We start from the raw sequence: 19,764 nt of genomic DNA on the forward strand, positions 1-19,764 counted from the left end.
ATCTAAACAACCATAATGCTAATATATGCCCACAACCTAGTGCAGACTCAGACTAGTTGATTGCTATCTGCAAGTCCCCCGGTACCTTGCTTAGTTGTTTTTGTAAGCCATGTTCTTCTAGTTTCCTAGAACCCTTTGGTTCCTACAATCTTTTATTCTCTCTCTTTCTCAGAGTTCCCCAAGCTCCAACTGATATGTATGGTTCCCATCAGTTGGAGGATGAAGCCCTTCTGATAATGGTTGACTAGGCACCAATCTATGAGTGTAGCAGAATATTATTAGTAGTCATTTCATAGACTTAGTTTTTTCTTTGCTTCTTTTTCAGTTGTGTTTAGGTCTATCCTAGGACTTTGACCTATACAGGTAGTGTACAGGATTGGCTCCTAACTTGCAGATTTGATCTCATCTTAGACCAGTCATTGATTGGCCACTTTTGCAAGTTCTGTGCTAACTATTACCTAGCACATCTTGCATGCAGGAAAAATTGTTGACTGAAGTTTTTGAGGCTGCTCTAGTGTCTCAGCCCCACCTTTGCAAGCCTTGACAACAGATTTTTCTTGCCTGGCTGGTCTAGGTGCTGAAATTTTTTTAATAGGAAAAATGAGTGTTATGGATTAATATATTTGAATTCTAAAACTATTTATAAAATACCAAATATAGATGCTCCATGCAGTCATGATAAGAACAACTAATTGTAATAAATATAAAAGGGATTATAAAGATAACTTGACCAATATTTATTTTATGACTTCTACATAACTCTAGAATGTTGGATCAGTTATTATCCTATTACAGAAATTATAAAACCCAACAGTGAAACAGTAAAGCATGCGAAAGATCAGATGACTCTTACAGAGGTAAGAGATTTGAAACTAGAGAGAGGAATGCATTTGACTATTAAAGTGTGATCCTTACAGTCTAATGCCCCAACTCACCGTTAGCAGGAATACATAACTTCTTACATTTATTTAATTAATTTTAAAATGTTCTTTTTGCAGTTTTTAATTCATTGCAATATTTGATGTTGTTGTTAGTTTGTTTCATTTCTTTGGAGTCAGGCTTTCATTGTGTGGCCATGGCTGTCCTGGAACTCTTTCTGTACACCAGGCTGACCTTACAATGATCCACCAGTCTCCTTCTGAGTGTTGCCTTTAAAGTTGTATACTGCTAATCATTCTCTGAATTCTAAACCAATCCCTTCCTTCCCTGTTATCTATGACTAAATTTTTACCTAAAAATAGCATGACTCATTCTACTACTCGTAAAACCAGCCAATATTTGGATTATTCAACATTAATAGAAAAATCTAAAGGAAATAACATCTCAAGGCAGAATAAAGTTACCAAGACTGAGAGTAGGTGAAGTGTAATATCCCTCCTCCCCAAATATTACTAATCACTCACACTTATCCAATAATTGAACCCCTTTATATTATGTATTGGCTTTCATATTCAATGTAAAGTCATCTCTTTCTATATCATATATTCAAATAATTTATTATTTTTGTATTTGGAAAATTTGAGGTTTATTTCTCTGATAGTAGGAAAATAACCTGATTCACATTTTCATTTAAGAAACACTTCCAAAGCAAATTCAAAAGATACCAATGTACCTTATTAGATACAACTTCCTATCATTTTAATTTATTGCCTATATACAGTGAATGTGTATACATGTTATATATAGATATAGATATATATTATAAATAAAACATATGGATAAAATGAGAGATTATCAGATAAAACTCTGAAAGCATACCTGAATTCCCATCTATGAACACACAAATGTAGAAGCAGAGAACTGGTTCCCACAAGTCTCACATTCATGCCATTTTTACAGGCTTTCACAGATACAAACATATAAGCACAAATATTAAAAATGAAAACAAAAGAATATATATTATAATATGTTGAGCAATTATATATTTTAAACTTCATTGCCACTGGACATGAATCTTAATTGAATATATTTCCTTTTATAGTTATCATTAGTTCAAGACAAAAGGGTTTTTCATTAAATATTTAAAAATGAGGTTATTATAGAAATATATATATATATATATATGAAATTAAAGAAAAAAGTCATAAATATGAAAAAGGGTCGGTTATATGAAAAGACATTTTGGGAGAAATGAGAGAGAAAAGATGAAAAAATATTATGACTTAAAAGAAAAATATGTTAAAATTAAATTAAGAAATCTATAATTTAAACATATATGGTGTGGGTAATTAGGTGATGGTATGAAAAATCATTTCAATATATATGGAAACAGCATAAGTAATATATACACTTAGTTTATACTCACAAAAATTGAGTAGAAAGGGGAAAGTAGTTTTTCAATGATTTTTCTTCTTTGAGAAACTGTAGCAATCTCATCATTGGAATAGAGATGGAATTCTCTTTGAATACTGATGACCAAGTCTTCATATCTCTATCTTTCTTCCTCTCACACAGCTATCTTTTTATAATCTCTTTCTTCAACTTGATGCCAAAATACAATTATATTAGAAATTGTTTTATATCTTTATAAGTGAAAAATGAACAAGATAATTTTACTGCTGTCAAAGGGAGAAACCATACCAGCATCATTCTCAAATCTTAACAGAATAAAATGTAGGGGGGGGGGGTTTGCCTCTGTGAGCAGAATTAACAAATCTTCAGGAACTGTCTTTCCCCTAACTCCTGTACAATCATACCAGAGTCTTAAATCCAGCAGAAGTTCTGCAGACAAAATTCATTCCCCAGAAGGCACAGAGGATATGTGAAAATGAGGATCTCTTTCATCATACTTATATCTATTTGAAGATAAACTTGCTTTTTTAAAAAAATATTTAAGAATTCCTGAGACCAATGGTGTAAGAAAAAAATATATAAAGATTATTATAAAACATGATTATTTTTCAAAATGAAAACATTGTTGTAATAGTGAAATACTATAAGATAGAGCATTTCTGATAGTAGGATAAGCTATTTAAAGCAGCATAGCAATCCAAAACCAAATATGAAATAATTATTTGGAAACTTTTATCATAGAATATCTGTAAATATATTTCAGAGTGCCTCATCCAGTAGATGTCGTCCTCTAGAAGAAGGTATGGAGCTTTTATATAAAATAGTGAAATTATTTCTCCGAATATTAAAAATAGATCAAACTTATAACCTAGACTCTCACTAATATTCATATACACAAAGAAAATTATGTCTGGATTCAGAAAGGAGATTTGGACCTGAAATATTAAGAGTTGTGGCCCAAGTGGAGAATCAGTTTATTAAGGACATGTCTTCAGAGGCTCTTTGTCTCTCTGTTTCCCAGGTACCAGAAAGCATTGGTCTCTGTCCCACCACTAATTTCTTTAACATGATAAACTGCAATTTCACATAGCCAGAAAGTAAAAATATCCCCACCTTCCCTTGTTTAGATTAGCCATAATGTCAGAGTGAAAAGCACCCAATATAGAAAATTTCATATAAAAGAATCAAAGTAATTCCTGTGACTAAGGTTTCCAAGTGATTTCTGACCTTAAGAGCAGGTGTGGGAAAGCTTTGAGACATAGAATATGCAGTTTTCCTTTGTCCATTAATTCTGGAAAGAAAGCTTAAAAGGTAGTTTTGTGGGAGATCAGCATATCAGAATTCCCAGACAAATTAGGGCAATGAAGACTGTGCTTCTGTTTCAGGAAAAAAAGACATTTCCCACTGAGAACTGGACTACAGAATTTGTCCTTCACTCTGACAAATTATTTGCATTTTGCTTCTGCCTAGATACTGAGAAAGGCTAATTTAAAAGTGACATGCTATGCTAATGGTTGCAGTAGAGTCAGTGTAAAACAGCCTACCGTTTAGAATGTAACTGGGATATCACTGTCTGCTTTCAGCTCAGCTTATCTTGAGAACTGGAAGCAAAGGCAAAGAGAAAAATGTTTGAAAAGGTTACACTCTAGACAGAAAATTAACATGTTTAAAATTGATGAAAATAAGGGTCTGGTGGGGACAGACACTGGAACCAGGAAAAAGTAGCCACGCAGTTTGTCCCTCAACAGTTGGAAAGAGAGCTTAAGCCTATGGAAGGGACACATGGGAAAGTTTTTGCCCCTGTTACCCAGCTACATATCCAAATATGTCTTTAGCCATTGCCCTCAAGAGACTGAATATGTCTCTCATATTGACCTCCTAGTACCCTTACCTGCTGTGTACATGACCCATACATTCCCAAGAACTTAATTCCACAAATCACATTTTTTCCCCTCAGGGAATTCACACATTATCCAAAACAAACAAATGTAAGGAAACTGGTGACAAGCCTAAGATTGTTACTGTAAGCACCAGTCACTTTCACTTTCATTATTGCATGAATTATGAATCTGAAGTAACATAAAATGTGAATTTCAGGAGATTACCAAAGAAAGATAGTTTGTCTGCTTTATCTTCTTCAGTACTTTTAGGTCTTTCTGGTAACAGTTTCTTAAATATTTAAGAGAGATTTGCTTTGTGAACCTTTCAGCTGATGACTTTGATATTAAGAAATTGTTCAAAACCCCAATTCCTACCTGTACTCTATCTCTGGTCTTATAAGAGAAACGTGACAATTTGAATTAAAGCTTCTCACCTACCTTTAGCAATGTCCCTGTCTTCACATAAACAGTTTAATCCATTTTCACAAGTTGTGCATCATAAATTTTCAGGTGGGTTTCCCTTACCAGATGGCTGAGAAGAATTATTGCTATGATAACTTATGTGATTTTCAGTGAGATGGACATGGTTGTTTTAGGCTAGCTCATGTGGTTTATCTTGTCTGTCCTTTGCCTCTGGAGTTTAAAGATCTGCTGGGACTACACTTTAGTGACAAATGACTGTGACTACTCCTCTTTTGACCTCTAGTGTCCAAAGTATATCCTATCTCTGCCCATGATCAAATTTCTACTTTCATACAATATTTATTTTTTGGAGAAAAAAGTTGTTGACTCAATGAGTCTCTAATTAAAAAGAAAAAAAAAATCTTAAAGAGTTGCTTAAGCCTGGTAGTATGGTTAGCAGAAGATTCATTCTTTACATTTCAAGAATGATTTTGATAGTCAACTACAAAGTGAAATTTTTGATATACTTGGAATATGAATGAATTCACACCACTTAACTGGGCTAATAAATAAGAAGTGATTGGAGAAACCAAAGGGAAGAATGATGTAAGGAACAGCAGAGCTTGTGCCAAAAAGCAAAAGTGCCCATGTATAAAATTAAATAACATTTCTGTTTAAGATGAGTCTAAGCACACTTAATCCTTGAAATAACTTGCTTGATGGCTGCTATTAATAAAGTAATTTTTCTCAATTAGCCTACTGCTCTGCTATGAATCATCCGAAAGAGTTGAAGATTTGAAGACTTTGTGTTGTGGTATAGACAGATAAATAATATAAAGGTTGATAAACCAGCCTAGTACAGTGTCAGGATATTTGAGAGCGAACATACTGGAAAAGGGAGTCAAATTTCAAACACCACTGTGCCTGAAAACTACAAGTAATAAAGCCATTTTCCCAGCAGTAGACAGACAGACAGACAGACTTTATATTAGAAAAGTACAGAGAGAGAGAGAGAGAAAGAGAGAGAGAGAAATATGAAAATATACATATGAGATAAGCGTACACACACTCATAATGAATCAGCACTCATTTCTAGTTTGTGTTATTAAGTATATTGTATGTGTACATTGTGGCGATTATACATTCTCCTCATCTCTTGAAGCCTGTAGTAGTCTACAGTACAGATTACAACTTTCATACGAAGGAATGTTTCACCAGTGAGGGTCTAGCTCCATAATGGAATGTTTTCCTTAGTCACTTCATGTGCACATTTTAGGTGATTTTTTCTCATATATTTCACAGGGTTCACCTAAAGCCCAGGTTCTGTGGTAAGGCAGCTGGATGAACCTAAGAATGGGACCAGAACAGTCATCCTTCCTCTGAAATGGTTCCTTTCTCCAAGAAAATCTAACCTGATTATAGCATATGTCCATGTCCTTAATCCATTATATCCCATCCATCATTTGGTGGAGTCCACCCCTTTTTCAGGTAATGTTAAGTATAAGAGACAGACTGGAAAATTACATTTTAAAATGATATCTGAAAGATATGTTTTGCACAGTACTGACAAGTAGTTTACTATTACCTCACACTAAGAAGGAAGAACTCTTTCTTCCTCATAATTGACCCCCTACTTCCAAAATGATAATCTTAAAATAAAGCGTATAGCTCTCTTAAACATTTTAAAACTCAGCAAATAACAAAAATTACAAAACAACAAACAAACAAAAAATCAATGTCCTAGCCGGGCTTGGTGGCACACACCTTTAATCCCAGCCCCCAGGAGGCAGAGGCAGGCTGATTTCTGAGTTCGAGGCCAGCCTGGTCTACAAAGTGAGTGTCAGGACAGCCAGAGCTATGCAGAGAAACCCTGTTTCAAAAAAGCAAACAAAACAAAACAAAAACAAACAAATAAACAAACAAGCAAAACTCAGCAAATATTTTGAAACCTATTGTTTGGTAAACAAAGTAAGTAATGTGGAATGTATTATCAACCTATGATGTCTTCATTTAGTAAATATCTTCCCAATGTGTAATGTTAAACTGAAGGTGGTAAATAATTATCAATAAGGAATCTGTAGAAATGACCTGTGCTTGGTGATCTGCATTTAAATCTGCTCTCATTTGGGAGTGCTTTTTTCAATAGAGTCCATTCACACTAATTGTATGTACTGAAATTAGAATCTTTAATAGAAAAAAAAAATAGCAAAGGATAGCCAAGAGAATCTGAGATCTTAGAATTGTAATTTGCATTCCAGTGGGAGACACATATGAAAAGACTTATTTTAATTTAATCCACAGTTAGGGGTCCTGTTTTAAAAGCAGAATAGGAACAATGAAATCAACTCTATAAGCAATAGGATTTCTAATGTCACTAGAATATAAGGTAATAACATTTTGCAAGCTCATCAAAATTTATGTTTGCACACTGGTTTAATTGTCACAGACCATTAGCTGATAATCTTTCGGTTGGCAAATATGTGTTTACTAATAGTGTGAATGAGCTTTAAGAGATTTAATGTTTAAACTGTGTAATATTCTTTGAAATTATTTTTTTCTTTGAAAATGAAGAAAATAGTATATATATGTACATATATATATGTATGTGTATGTATTAATATTTCTGAAATAACTCCCTCTAAAATTATTTGACAGTTGAAAAAGTTCTCTTGGACATAAGAAAATAATTAAAATTATACAAACTCATTTCTTCTATTTTTTTCCTATTCATATAACATGCTAAAAGTTCAAAATGAAGTCGAATACCTATTTTTCCCCCTGTTTGCCTCCTCTCCAGCTCAAGCTCAGCAGTAACTTTCCTGCTTATTATTCTCAGTTCAAGACTACAATAGACCCTAGCTGTCCAAACTAGCCTCAGTTTCATTTACATAACAGGAAGTGGGTGAAGTGTGGAGGAGACCAGCATTTCTCTCTCTCTTTTTTTTTTTTCTGTACTATTAGATTTATCTAACACTCAGTGCATCTCCCTGTGGATGTGACTGTGCTTCTCAGTGGCTTTGTAACTAAGATTCTAGGCTTACAGAAGTATGTAATTATTTCTTTTTTCCTTCCCCTGTTTTTTTTTTTTTTAGGTATTTTCCTCATTTACATTTCCAATGCTATCCCAAAAGTCCCCATACCCTTCCCCCAACCCCCTACCCACCCACTCCCACTTTTTGGCCCTGGCATTCCCCTGTACTGGGGCATATAAAGTTTGCAAGTCCAATGGACCTCTCTTTCCAGTGATGGCCAACTAGGCCATCTTTTGATAGATACATATGCAGCTAGAGTCGAGAGCTCCGGGGTACTGGTTAGTTCATAATGTTGTTCCACCTATAGGGTTGCAGATCCCTTTAGGTCTTTGGGTATTTTCTCTAGCTCCTCCATTGGGGGCCCTGTGATCCATCCAATAGCTGACTGTGAGCATCCACTTATGTGTTTGCTAGGCCCCGGCATAGTCTCATTAGAGACAGCTGTATCAGGGTCCTATCAGCACAATCTTGTTAGTGTACGAAATGGTGTCAGCATTTGGAGGATGATTATGGGATGGATCCCTGGATATGGCAGTCTCTAGATGGTCCATCCTTTTGTCTCAGCTCCAAACTTTGTCTCTGTAACTCCTTCCATGGGTGTTTTATTCCCAATTCTAAGAAGGGGCAAAGTGTCCGCACTTTGGTCTTCATTCTTCTTGAGTTTCATGTGTTTTGCAAATTGGAACTTATATCTTGGGTATTCTAAGTTTCTGGGCTAATATCCAGTTATCAGTGAGTACATATCATTTGAGTTATTTTGTGATTGGGTTACCTCACTCAGGATAATGCCCTCCAGGTCCAACCATTTGCCTAGGAATTTCATAAATTCATTCTTTTTAATAGCGGAGTAGTACTCTATTGTGTAAATGTACCACATTTTTTGTATCCATTCCTCTGTTGAGGAGCATCTGGGTTCTTTCCAGCTTCTGGCTATTATAAATAAGGCTGCTATGAAAACAGTGGAGCATGTTTCTTTCTTACTAGTTGGAACATCTTCTGGATATATGCCCAGGAGAGCTATTGTGGGATCATCCAGTAGTACCATGTCCAATTTTCTGAGAAACCACCAGACTGATTTCCAGAGTGGTTGTACAAGCTTGCAATCCCACCAACAGTGGAGGAGTGTTCCTCTTTCTTCACATCCTCGCCAGCATCTGCTGTCACCTGAGTTTTTTATCTTAAACCATTCTGACTGGTGTGAGGTGGAATCTCAGGGTTGTTTGATTTGCATTTCTCTGATGATTAAGGATGATGAACATTTTTTCAGGTGCTTCTCAGCCATTTGGTATTCCTCAGGTGAGAATTCTTTGTTTAGCTCTGAGCCCCATTTTTTAATGGGGTTATTTGATTTCCTGGAGTCCACCTTCTTGAGTTCTTTATATATATTGGATATTACTCCTCTATCTGATTTAGGATAGGTAAAGATCCTTTCCCAATCTGTTGGTGGCCTTTTTGTCTTATTGACAGTGTCTTTTGCCTTACAGAAGCTTTGCAGTTTCATGAGATCCCATTTGTCCTTCCCCTGTTTTAAGATCCCTAGAGTGATAGTAGGCAACCCCAAACCTTATTTTCTTAGTGTCTCAAAGTTAATTGATTCTATCCTTTAATCCATTCTTTAGCTCAACACTATCTTATGTATTGTTTGAGAGTCTGAAACATTGCTTGTATTGGAAGTAACCAATAAATAAATAATGATCAAATATGTTTCAATATTTTATGAAATATTCTTTGGGAAACAAAATCCTGTCACTCTTTGCTCTAGTTTACAACTAATGTCAAAAGACAGAGTTGATCCATTAAGTATTATTATCTTTAAGTTATACTTATTTCAAGTATTTAAGTCTCATCTCTATTTCTATAATGGAACAACTAATTTAAAATATGATAATATCAAAAATGTTGGAAAGGCATAATTAATTAAATTTTATTGTAATTTCATATAAACCCAAGGAAGTACTTTAATCTTCACCAATATATTGGGGCAATTTGGAAGGATATAAATATGAAAATTAATCATTTAAATAAATAAATAATAATTATAATTAAGTTATCTGTGAATAATGACAAATAGTATTGGCAAATAAAAATAGATAATGTAAACTATGTTTGACAAACATGTGTAATGGATGTAAATTAAGTTAAAACTTTTTAAGGTTCAGCTATCTAGTTAGTTTGCTCTTATTTACCATCCATGAGGAAGTTAGGATAAAATACTACTTATAATTATCATCATCTAATATGAAGTATAATTTTATAAAAATTCAAAGTAAAATATGTTTAATCACTTAAATTAAAAAGCTAATATTTGTATCACATTATTCTTAGTGCTTTAACAGAGTAAGAACTACTTTGTGATAACCTCTTCCTGAAATTGTGAATTAATTCTTCCATTATTAGTTCATCTACTCTCAACCCTTGAGTATTATATAATATTAAATCTGTTAATTGTAGCACATTTGAATCATTTAAATCCCCATCTAGTAATTTTTTGAAACATAATTTCTTTCCTAGCTTTTATATATAAAGTTCTAGAATATAAGTTCCAATAGAAAATTATATCACCTCATACTCCTAAGACATATAATATAACATTTAAAAGGGTCCTTCCCTTCTGCCCAGTCCTTTCTGCTGGGGCAGACTGCTAGCTGATTTGCTCCCCTGAAAACACCATATCCTGAGCCAACCTAGAGGATCTGCTGCACTCAGAAGAGTTGGTAAGAATGACCCACCCCCTCCCCCCTTTAAGGTCCCAAAGCTGCCACTGGGAACCCAGTGAACTCAGGATCCATCACCCATCAAAATCCCCACGCCTACAAATACTACTCCCCTTCTGCCCAGTCCTTTTTGCGAAGGCAGATTGCTAGCCAGTCTGCTCCCCTGTCGGCACCATATCCTGAGCCATCCCAGAGGATCTGCTGCACTCAGAGTAGTCAGGCAACTGGCACCACAGTCTGAGGAAGGCCAAGAGATTTGCTACACACAGGGCAACTCAACACCTGATCACCAGCTTGTCTGGTCCCCTGAAGACACCAGCTTGAAGGCATCCCAGGACCTCTTCTGTACACAGGACAACTGGGCAACAGACATAGCAGTCTGAAGTCCTTACATGGGGTGCTCTGTAACATGCAGGGCAAGTGACCCAACAGACTGAAAGCATCCAGGGAGTTCTGCTATACCCAGGGGAAAAAAAAAACAAAAACAAAAAAACAAACAAACAAAAAAAACACAGTCCATAGGGCCCCTAGAGAAGAGCTTTACAATAGACTGACTTCTCCTCTGAAGACCCAATAGTGTGAAGGCCACCTAGGAGATCTACTTCAGTCAGGGGAACAGACCAGAAGCTTCTATACTCCTATGAAGAGCCCCCAGATGGAAGGAACCTCAGGTAGTTTGCTATAGCCAGGGCCACAGGCCTACTGGGAGACTTGAATCAGCACAGGGACAAAAGAGGCACAGTCCAGACAGAGTCACACAGAAGAACAAACACCAGGTATAACCACATAGTGAGAGGCAAGCACAAGACCGTAAGCAACAGAAGCCAATATAGGTGGCCATCATCAGTACCCAGTACTTCTACCACAGCAAGCCCTGAATATACCAACATACCTAAACATCAGGAAGCTGACTTAAAATCATATGTCATAATGATAATGAAGTCTTTTAAGGCATATATAAATAACTCACTGAATTAAATACAGGAAAACACAGGTAAACAGGTAGAAGCCCTTAAAGAGGAAAAATTTATTCCCTTAAAAAATGCAGGAGAACACAATCAAACAGGTGAAGGAATTGAATAAAGCAGTCCAAGACCTAAAAGTGGAAACAATAAATAAAACACAAATGGAGGCAAATCTGGAAATGGGAAACCTAGGAAAGAGGTCAGGAATTACAGAAGTAAGTATCACCAACAGAATACAAGAGAAAGAAGAGAGAATCCAGGTGTAGAAGACACCATAGAAGACAACTGTCAAAGAAAATTCAAAACATAAAAACAAAACAAAACAAAACAAAACAAAACAAAAAAAAACTCCTAACTCAAAGTATCCAGGAAATTTAGGACACAATGAAAAGACCAAATCTAAGAATAATCAGAATAGAGGAGAATGAAAATTACCAGCTCAAAGTATCTGAAAATGTCTTCAACAAAATCATAGAAGAAATCTTCCCCAAACTAAAGAAAGAGATGATCATAAAGGTACAAGAAGCCTATAGAACACCAAATAAATGGGACCACAAAGAAAATCCTCATGTTGCATAATAATCAGAATACTAAATGCACATAACAAATAAAAAATATTAAAAATCTGCAAGGGAAAAGGGCCCAGTAACATACAAATGTAGACCTATCAGAATTATACCAGAATTATACCATTCTCAGCAGTAGCAATGAAAGCCAGGTCAGAGATCATGCAGACTGTAAGAGAAAACAAATGCCAGCCTAGGCAATACCCAACAAAACTCTCAATCAACATAGGTGGAAAAAACAAAATATTACAGGACAAAACCAAATTAAACAGTATCTATGGAGCCCTATAGAGGATCCTAGAAGGAAAATTCCAACACAAGGAAGGTACCTACAGCAAAGACAAGACAAGATATTAAGCATCTCACAACAAAGTTAAAAAGAGAGAACTACAAGCAAACATATCAGAAACCAACAGTCATCTGTCTTTAATATCTCTCTATATTGATGGACTCAACACACCTATAAAAAGACATAAGCTAAGAGACTGGATACAAGAAAAAGATCCCTATCTCAAGCAGAAAGATAAGGCATCAAGTGAAAAAGGGAGTTACCATCCAACAGTCACATATCTGGCCCATAATTGTTCCTGTCTGAAAGAACTGCAGGGATGGAAATGGAAAGGAGCCTGAGGAAAAGAAGGTTCAGCTACAGGCCCAAAGTGTGATCCAGCCCATGGGGAGTTCCCAAGGCCTGACACTATTACTGAGGTTATGGAATGCTACAAAAAGGGATCTATCATCACTGCCCTCTGAAAGATCCAACAAGCAGCTGAAAGAATCAGATGCAGTTATTTGCACCCAACCAATAGACAGAAGCAGCTGTCCCAAATTAGGTAATGCTAAAGGAAAATGAGGAGAAGGGTGATTCTGTAAGAGGAACAGTGGTCTTAATTAACCTGGACTCATGAGATCTTTCAAATACTGGACCACCAAACAGAGAGCATACACCAGCTGATATGAGGTCCCAACACACATACAGTAGAGGACTTCCAGGTCTCTGTTCATTCAGAGTTGAGGTACTTAACCCTCAGGAGGCTGGAGGTCCCAGGAAATTTAGAGGTCAGGTGGGCTTGGGGTTGGGAACATCCACATGGAGATGGGGTGGGGTGGAGAGGAGGTATGGGATGTGGACCAATCGGTGGATGGATAGGGAGGGGTGGGGAATGGAATATGGAGTGTAAAATTTGAATTACAAATAAAATTAAATAAAAACAAACAAACAAACAAACAAAAAAACCAAAACAACACAACAACAACAAAAAAGAATGAGATCCAGCATTTTGCTTCATACAAGAAATACACTTTAATAACAAACCTAGACACTATCTCAGAGTAAAAGGGTGGAAAAAGGACTTCCAAGCAAATGGTCCCAGGAATCAAGCTACAGTTGCCATCCTAATATCCATTAAAATAGACTTTCAACCAAATGTTAACTACCTTAATACAGAAGGACATTTCATATTCATCAAAGGGAAAATCCACCAAGAGAAAGTCTCAATCTGAATATCTATACTCCAAATGCAAGGGCACCCACATTCATAAAAGAAACTTCATTAAAGCTCAAAACACACATTGAACCCCACCAAATAATAGTGGGAGATTTCAGCACCCCACTCTCAGCAATGGACAGGTCATTAAAACAGAAACTATACAGAGAAACTAAGAGAGATTATGAACCAAATGGATTTAAAGATCTACAGAACATTTCACTCTAAAACAAAAGAATATACTTTCTTTTTAGCACCCTATGGTGTCTTCTCAAAATTGACGCATACAATTGGTCAAAAAACAACCCTCAAACAATACAAGAAGATTGAAATAATCCCATAAATCCTATCATGTGACCATGGCCTAAGGATTTTCTTCAATAATAGCAAAAACAACAGTAAACCCACATACACATGGAAATTGAACAACTCTCTGCTAAATGATCATTTGGTCAGGGAAGAAATAAATAACTTAAATATTTTGTGCAATTTAATGGAAATGTTAACATATCATACACATACTTACGGGACACAATTAAAGCAGTGCTAAGAGTTAAATTCATGGTGGTAAGTTCTCTGGTAAAAACAAACAAACAAACAAACAAACAGACAAACAAAACTGGAGAGATGTTACACAGCTTAACTCAACTCTCAGCACACCCTGAGAGCTCTAGAACGAAAAGAAGCAAATTCACCCAAGAGGAATAGAAGGCAGGAAATAATCAGTCTCAGGGCCAAAATCAACCAAATAGAAACAGAAAACAAAACAAAACAAAAAAACAAAAAACAAAAAAAAAAAAAAAGAAAGAAAAAGAAAAAAAAAAAGCTGGTTATCTGACAGAATCAACAAGATAGATAAAGCCCTAGCCAAACTAACTAAAGGGCCCAGTAGCAGTATCCAAATTATCAAAATCAGAAATGAAAGGCAGACATAACAAAAGACATGGAGGAAATGCAAAAAAATATGAGATCCTACTACAAAAGCCTATACTTTTTCCAGTACCAGTTTCTTCTGCCAGAATATCAGTGCAGTGATGAGTAGGTGAAGTCTTGGGCAGTAGGGTATCGAGATTGAGGACAGCACGTGGAGCAAAGGTCACTTGTTCAGTCAACAAAAAAGCTCTGATAATGTGTCAGAGGAGTGTTGGTCATCATCCATCAGTCAGGGGGCTTTTGGATAATGCTTTCAAGAGTGTGGGGTGTCACTACAGTTATTTGCTGTCCCAGAGTGAGCTTATCAGCATCCTTGATAATCAGAGATATGGCAGCAATAGCTTACAGGCAAGAAAACCACCCGCTGGCAACAGCGTCTAACTTCTTGGATAGGTAAGCCACTGGCCTTTTTCAAAGTCCCAAATTCTGAGTAGGGACTCCTCTGGCGACCCCTGATCTCTCTTCCACTTAAAGAGTGAAAGGCTTGGTTAGGTCAGGCAAAGGCTGGCCATCAGTAGAGCCTTTTTCATTTCTCTAAAGGCTTTCTGGTGATCTGGGATCCACACAAACACTTCCCCTCCCTTGGCTAGGGGGTACAACGGGCAGCTAAGGTCACCAACCCAGGTATCTAGAGTCTGTAGAAGTCAGTGGTACCCGTGAATTCTCTTACTTGCCTTGGTGTAGTTACAGTCTTTTTTGTTTCTTTCTTTAGCCACTGTTTCCCATCTCGAAGGGTGTATTTCAAATAAGTAACTTTAGTATGACACAGCTGAGCCTTTTTAGCTGAGGCTCTGTCTTCTGTTGCCCAGATTTCCTGTCTAAATCTTGTCTTTTCTTTCTCTCCTACCACTGTGGCCAAGTTTCTAGTCAATTTTCTTTCTTGTCTACGATCCCTGTTTTCTCTTTCTTCTGCCTCTCGCCTCTCTCTCTCTCTCTCTCTCTCTCTCTCTCTCTCTCTCTCTCTCTCTCTCTCTCTCTCTCTCTCTCTGCCTCTATGTCTCTCTCCTCTCATAATATGCCTTCTCTGCCTCTTACTTACTGGTTCTACTCTAAATATTTCTCATTTGGGGTATCTCTCTCATCTTGGACCTCTCTAATCTCTTTCATCTCTATTTTCACTATTATCTATCTCTCCTGAGTCTGCTGAAGTTTTGCTCTTCCTTACAGTCTAAGCTTACCTTTTTCTAGACCTCTATACCCATTTGTCAGAGCCTGGTGATTAGACTAGTAGGTGTTCCTTACCTGGGACAAAATTTTTAAGTGGGCAGATGTCTCCCTCGATGGTTAGCAGCTTAGGGTGAGGCTGCCCTAGAAGAGAAAACACGTGGGGCAGGGAAGGGAAGGCAGCTCTCACAGCTGGCTGCACTGTGCCAACTGGGGGGGGAGGGCAGGGAGGGAAGGTGGCAGAGGCGGCAATTCTAGTTGGCCCCTCCCCAGCAGGCATCACAGCTGCTCTAGGAAGCCAGGTGGGGTGGCATGGGGGCCCGAAGAGGGCTGTTGACATCTGCAAAGAAGGACCTAAGATGCTGTGGCTAAAGGAAATCAGATGGCAAATCTAACTGCCAAATAGGCGTTAGAGCAATGATCCTGGCAGTCAAGGAGCCTAAAGATTATTATGATGTCCGAGAGACCAGCTTTAAATACACCCCTTAGCATTATCAAGTTATGGACATTATTTGACCCACCTGGGGGCCAAGAAATTAAAAGGTGTGGTTAGGTCCTTTGACTACTATGTTACAGGATTCTCTGACTTGGCAGAAGAAATAGTCAAAAGCTGCAAGGCCTGTGCTATGACAAGGTAGAATTTACAGAAATTAAGCCAGCTAGATATGGCAACAAGTACTTATTAATGTTTATAGACACCTTTTCAAGGTGGATAGAAGCTTTTCCTACCAGGACTGAGACAGCCAATTCGTAATAGCCAAGAAGTTCCTAAAAGAAATCTTCCCGAGGTAATGGCCCTGCCTTTGTTGCCCAGGTAAATCAGGGACTGGCCAAGATATTGGGGATTGATTAGAAGTTACATTGTGCATACAGGCTCCAAAGCTCAGGACAGGTAAAAAGGATGAATAGAATTCTAAAAGAGACTGGTGCAGACTCGGTGCTCCTTCCCCTTGCCCATCACTGTCTTAAATGATGTGTTTAAACCTACATGTTATTGGAATAATAATCTGTATGCTAAATTAAAAGGATTGCAGGTGGTACAGATAGAAGGCTGGTCACAATTGGCTACAGCGAACGAGCCGGGTACCCCAAGGACATCTCACCAGTTCCAGCCAGAGATCTGATCTACGTGCACCTACATCATGCCCAGACCCTCAGCCTCACTAGAAGGGTCCCTGCCTAGTTCTGTTTACTATCCCTTCTTATTCTGTTTTTGTTCTTAACCTTTGGCCCATGTTATGTTTTCTATTCTCCACATAGAAATATAGACTTCTAAAATTCTAAGATTAGAATTACTTAGTAGAAGAAGAGGGGAATGAAAGGAAATAAAACTTGAGACCTGTGATTCATGTAATTTATGTCAAATAGCCCAAAAAGTTATTTGTGAGCTTTGAAACATGGGGCTGAGAACATAGCAGAACAGGCCAGGACATTCCCGGGGAAGGGCCGTTGTTAAGACATTCCTGAGGCTGCTTAGCCATAAAGATAATGACATGCCAGACTGGCCAGGCACCTCCCTATCTCCCGCCCTTCTGACCTAACTTAAATGTTAACAGGCTGCTGATGTTTAAATGAACCAATCATGTGAAACCGCGCCAATTCCTCCCCCAGCCCCACCCCTTTTCTATAAAAACCCCTAGCTTCCAAGCCTTGTGGTTGAATCCACTGTCTCCTGCGTGAGATATGTTTTGACCCAGAGCTCCGCCATTATGGCTCCACAATGCGGTCAACACCTCTGTCTCCTGCAGGAGATACGTATCAGCCAGGAGGTCAGTCATTAAACTACCTCATGCTTTTACATCAAAAAAAAAAAAAAAAAAATCTTGCGAACTGAATGCAAGAACACATCAAAACCATCATTCACCATGATCAAGTAGGCATCATCCCAGGGTTGCAAGGTTGGTTAAATATGAAAAGTCCAATAACATAATCCACTATATAAACAAACTCAAAGAAAAAAATCACATGTTCATCTCCTTAGATGCTGAAAAAACATTTAACAAAATACAACACCCATTCATTTTCAAAGTATGGGAGGGATCAGGAATTCAAGGTTCATATCTCAACATAATAAAATCAATTTAGGCAAACCTACAGCCAATGTCAAATTAAATGGAGACATACTTGAAACAATCCCACTAAAATCAGGGACAAGACAAGGATGCATACTCTCCCCATATCTATTCAATATAGTATTCAAAGTGCTACTTAGAACAATAAGATAACAGAAAGAGATAAAGGGCGAAGAAGAGACAAATTGGCAAAGAAGAAATAAAGGTATCACTATTTGCATTTAATATGATAAACGACCCCAAAAACTCTACCAGAGATCTTCTCCAGTTGATAAACAACTTTAGCAAAGTGGCTGGATGTAAAATTAAATTCAATAAATCAATACCCTTCCTTTATAGAAATGGAAAACAGGCTAAGAAAGAAATAAGGGAAACAACTCCCTTCACAATAGCTACAAATAACAAAATAGCATGGGGTAACCCTAACCAAACAATGAAAGATCTGTATGACAATAACATCATGTCTTTCAGGAAAGAAATCAAAGATCTCAGAATATGGAGAGATCTCCCATGCTCATGGATTGACAAAATTTGCATAGTAATAATGGCCAAAGGCAATCTACAGATTTCATACAATCCTCATCAAAATCTGAACACAATTCTTCAAAGACAGGAAAAGAGCAATTCTCAAATGCATCTGGAAAGGCAGGAAAAAAATAGCAAACAAACAAACAAAACAAACAAAAACCAAACCAAAACATAACAACCCCCCCCCATTCTTAATAGTAAAAGAACTTCTGAGGGAATCACCATCCCTGACCTCATGCTTTACTATAGAGAAATAGCAATAAATAGCGACTTGAAGGAATTGGTACAGAGATAGACACATTGATCAATGGAACACAATTGAAGACCCAGAAATAAAACCACACAATTACATAAACTTGATCTTTGACAAAGATGCCAGAAATGTAAAATGGAAAAAAAAAAAAAAGCATCTTCAATAAATGATGCTGTTCTAACTGGCTGTCTGTATGTAGAAAAAGCTCAATGCCAAGTCGATCAAGGATCGCAACATAAATCCAGATATACTGAATCTAATAGAAGAGAAAGTGGAAATAGTTTTGAACTCATAAGCACAGAGAACTCCAATGGCTCATGCTCTAAGATCAAGAATTGATAAATGGGCAGCACATAGTGGTGCATACCTTTAATCCTGCACTTGAGATGCAGAGGCAGGCAAATTTCTGAGTTCGAGGCCAGCCTGCCTGGTCTACAGAGTTAGTTCCAGGACAGCCAGGGCTACACAGCAAAACCCTGTCTAAAAAAAAAAAAAAGATAAATAGAACCCCATGAAATTGTAAAGATTCTGTAAGGCAAAGGATACAATAAGAGACATTGGCAACCTAGGGATTGGGGAAAAAAATCTTCACAAACCCCACATCCAATAAAGGGCTAATATACAAAATGTATAAAGAGCTTAAGAAACTAACAACAACAAAATCAAGCAACCTAATCAAAAAGTGGAGTATAGAACTAAACTGAGGGGCTCCAGACAACCAGCCACCTTCCTGGTAAGAGCACAGGTGTCCGCCCAGCCTAAGAGGCTTCTGCCTCAGGTTCCACAGGAGCCAGCTTGGTTCTGGGACTCCGAGGAGGGCAGTTTGCACAGGTGAGAGTGTGGAATACAGAGGCCAGCAGTCTCTGGGACAGGCAAGAGCCACAGAGCCTCTGAGGCGGCGCCATTTTAGGCTCCAGACAACCTGCCACCTTCCTGATCAAAGCACAGGTGTCCTCCCAACTTGAGAGGCTTCTGCCTCAGGTTCCTCAGGAGCCAGCTTGGTTCTGGGACTCCGTGGAGGGCAGCCTGCACAGGCCAAAGCAACACAGCTTATGGGAAAGATCCTGTTTTGGGCCTTCATCTTCAGCCAGGAGGAGGTCCAAACACCAGATAACTGTGCACCTTCCCTGAAAGAGGAGACCTTGCCTGCAGAGACTGCTCTGACCACTGAAACTCAGAGGAGAGAGCTAGTCTACCAGGTCTGCTCATAGAGGGTAACAAAATCACCAGAGGAACAATCTCTAAACAGAGACAACTATAACAACTAACTCCAGAGATTACCAGATGGCGAAAGGTAAACGTAAGAATCTTACTAACAGAAACCAGGACCACTCACCATCATCAGAACCCAGCACTCCCACTTCACCCAGTCCAGGGCACCCCAACACACCTGAAAAGCTAGACCTGGATTTAAAAGCGTATCTCATGATGATAGTAGAGGACATCAAGAAGGACTTAAATAACTCACTTAAAGAA

This window comes from Mus caroli, unplaced genomic scaffold (genome assembly GCF_978045245.1).
Source record: "Mus caroli unplaced genomic scaffold, Mus_caroli_1 scaffold_6, whole genome shotgun sequence".
NCBI lineage: Eukaryota > Metazoa > Chordata > Mammalia > Rodentia > Muridae > Mus > Mus caroli.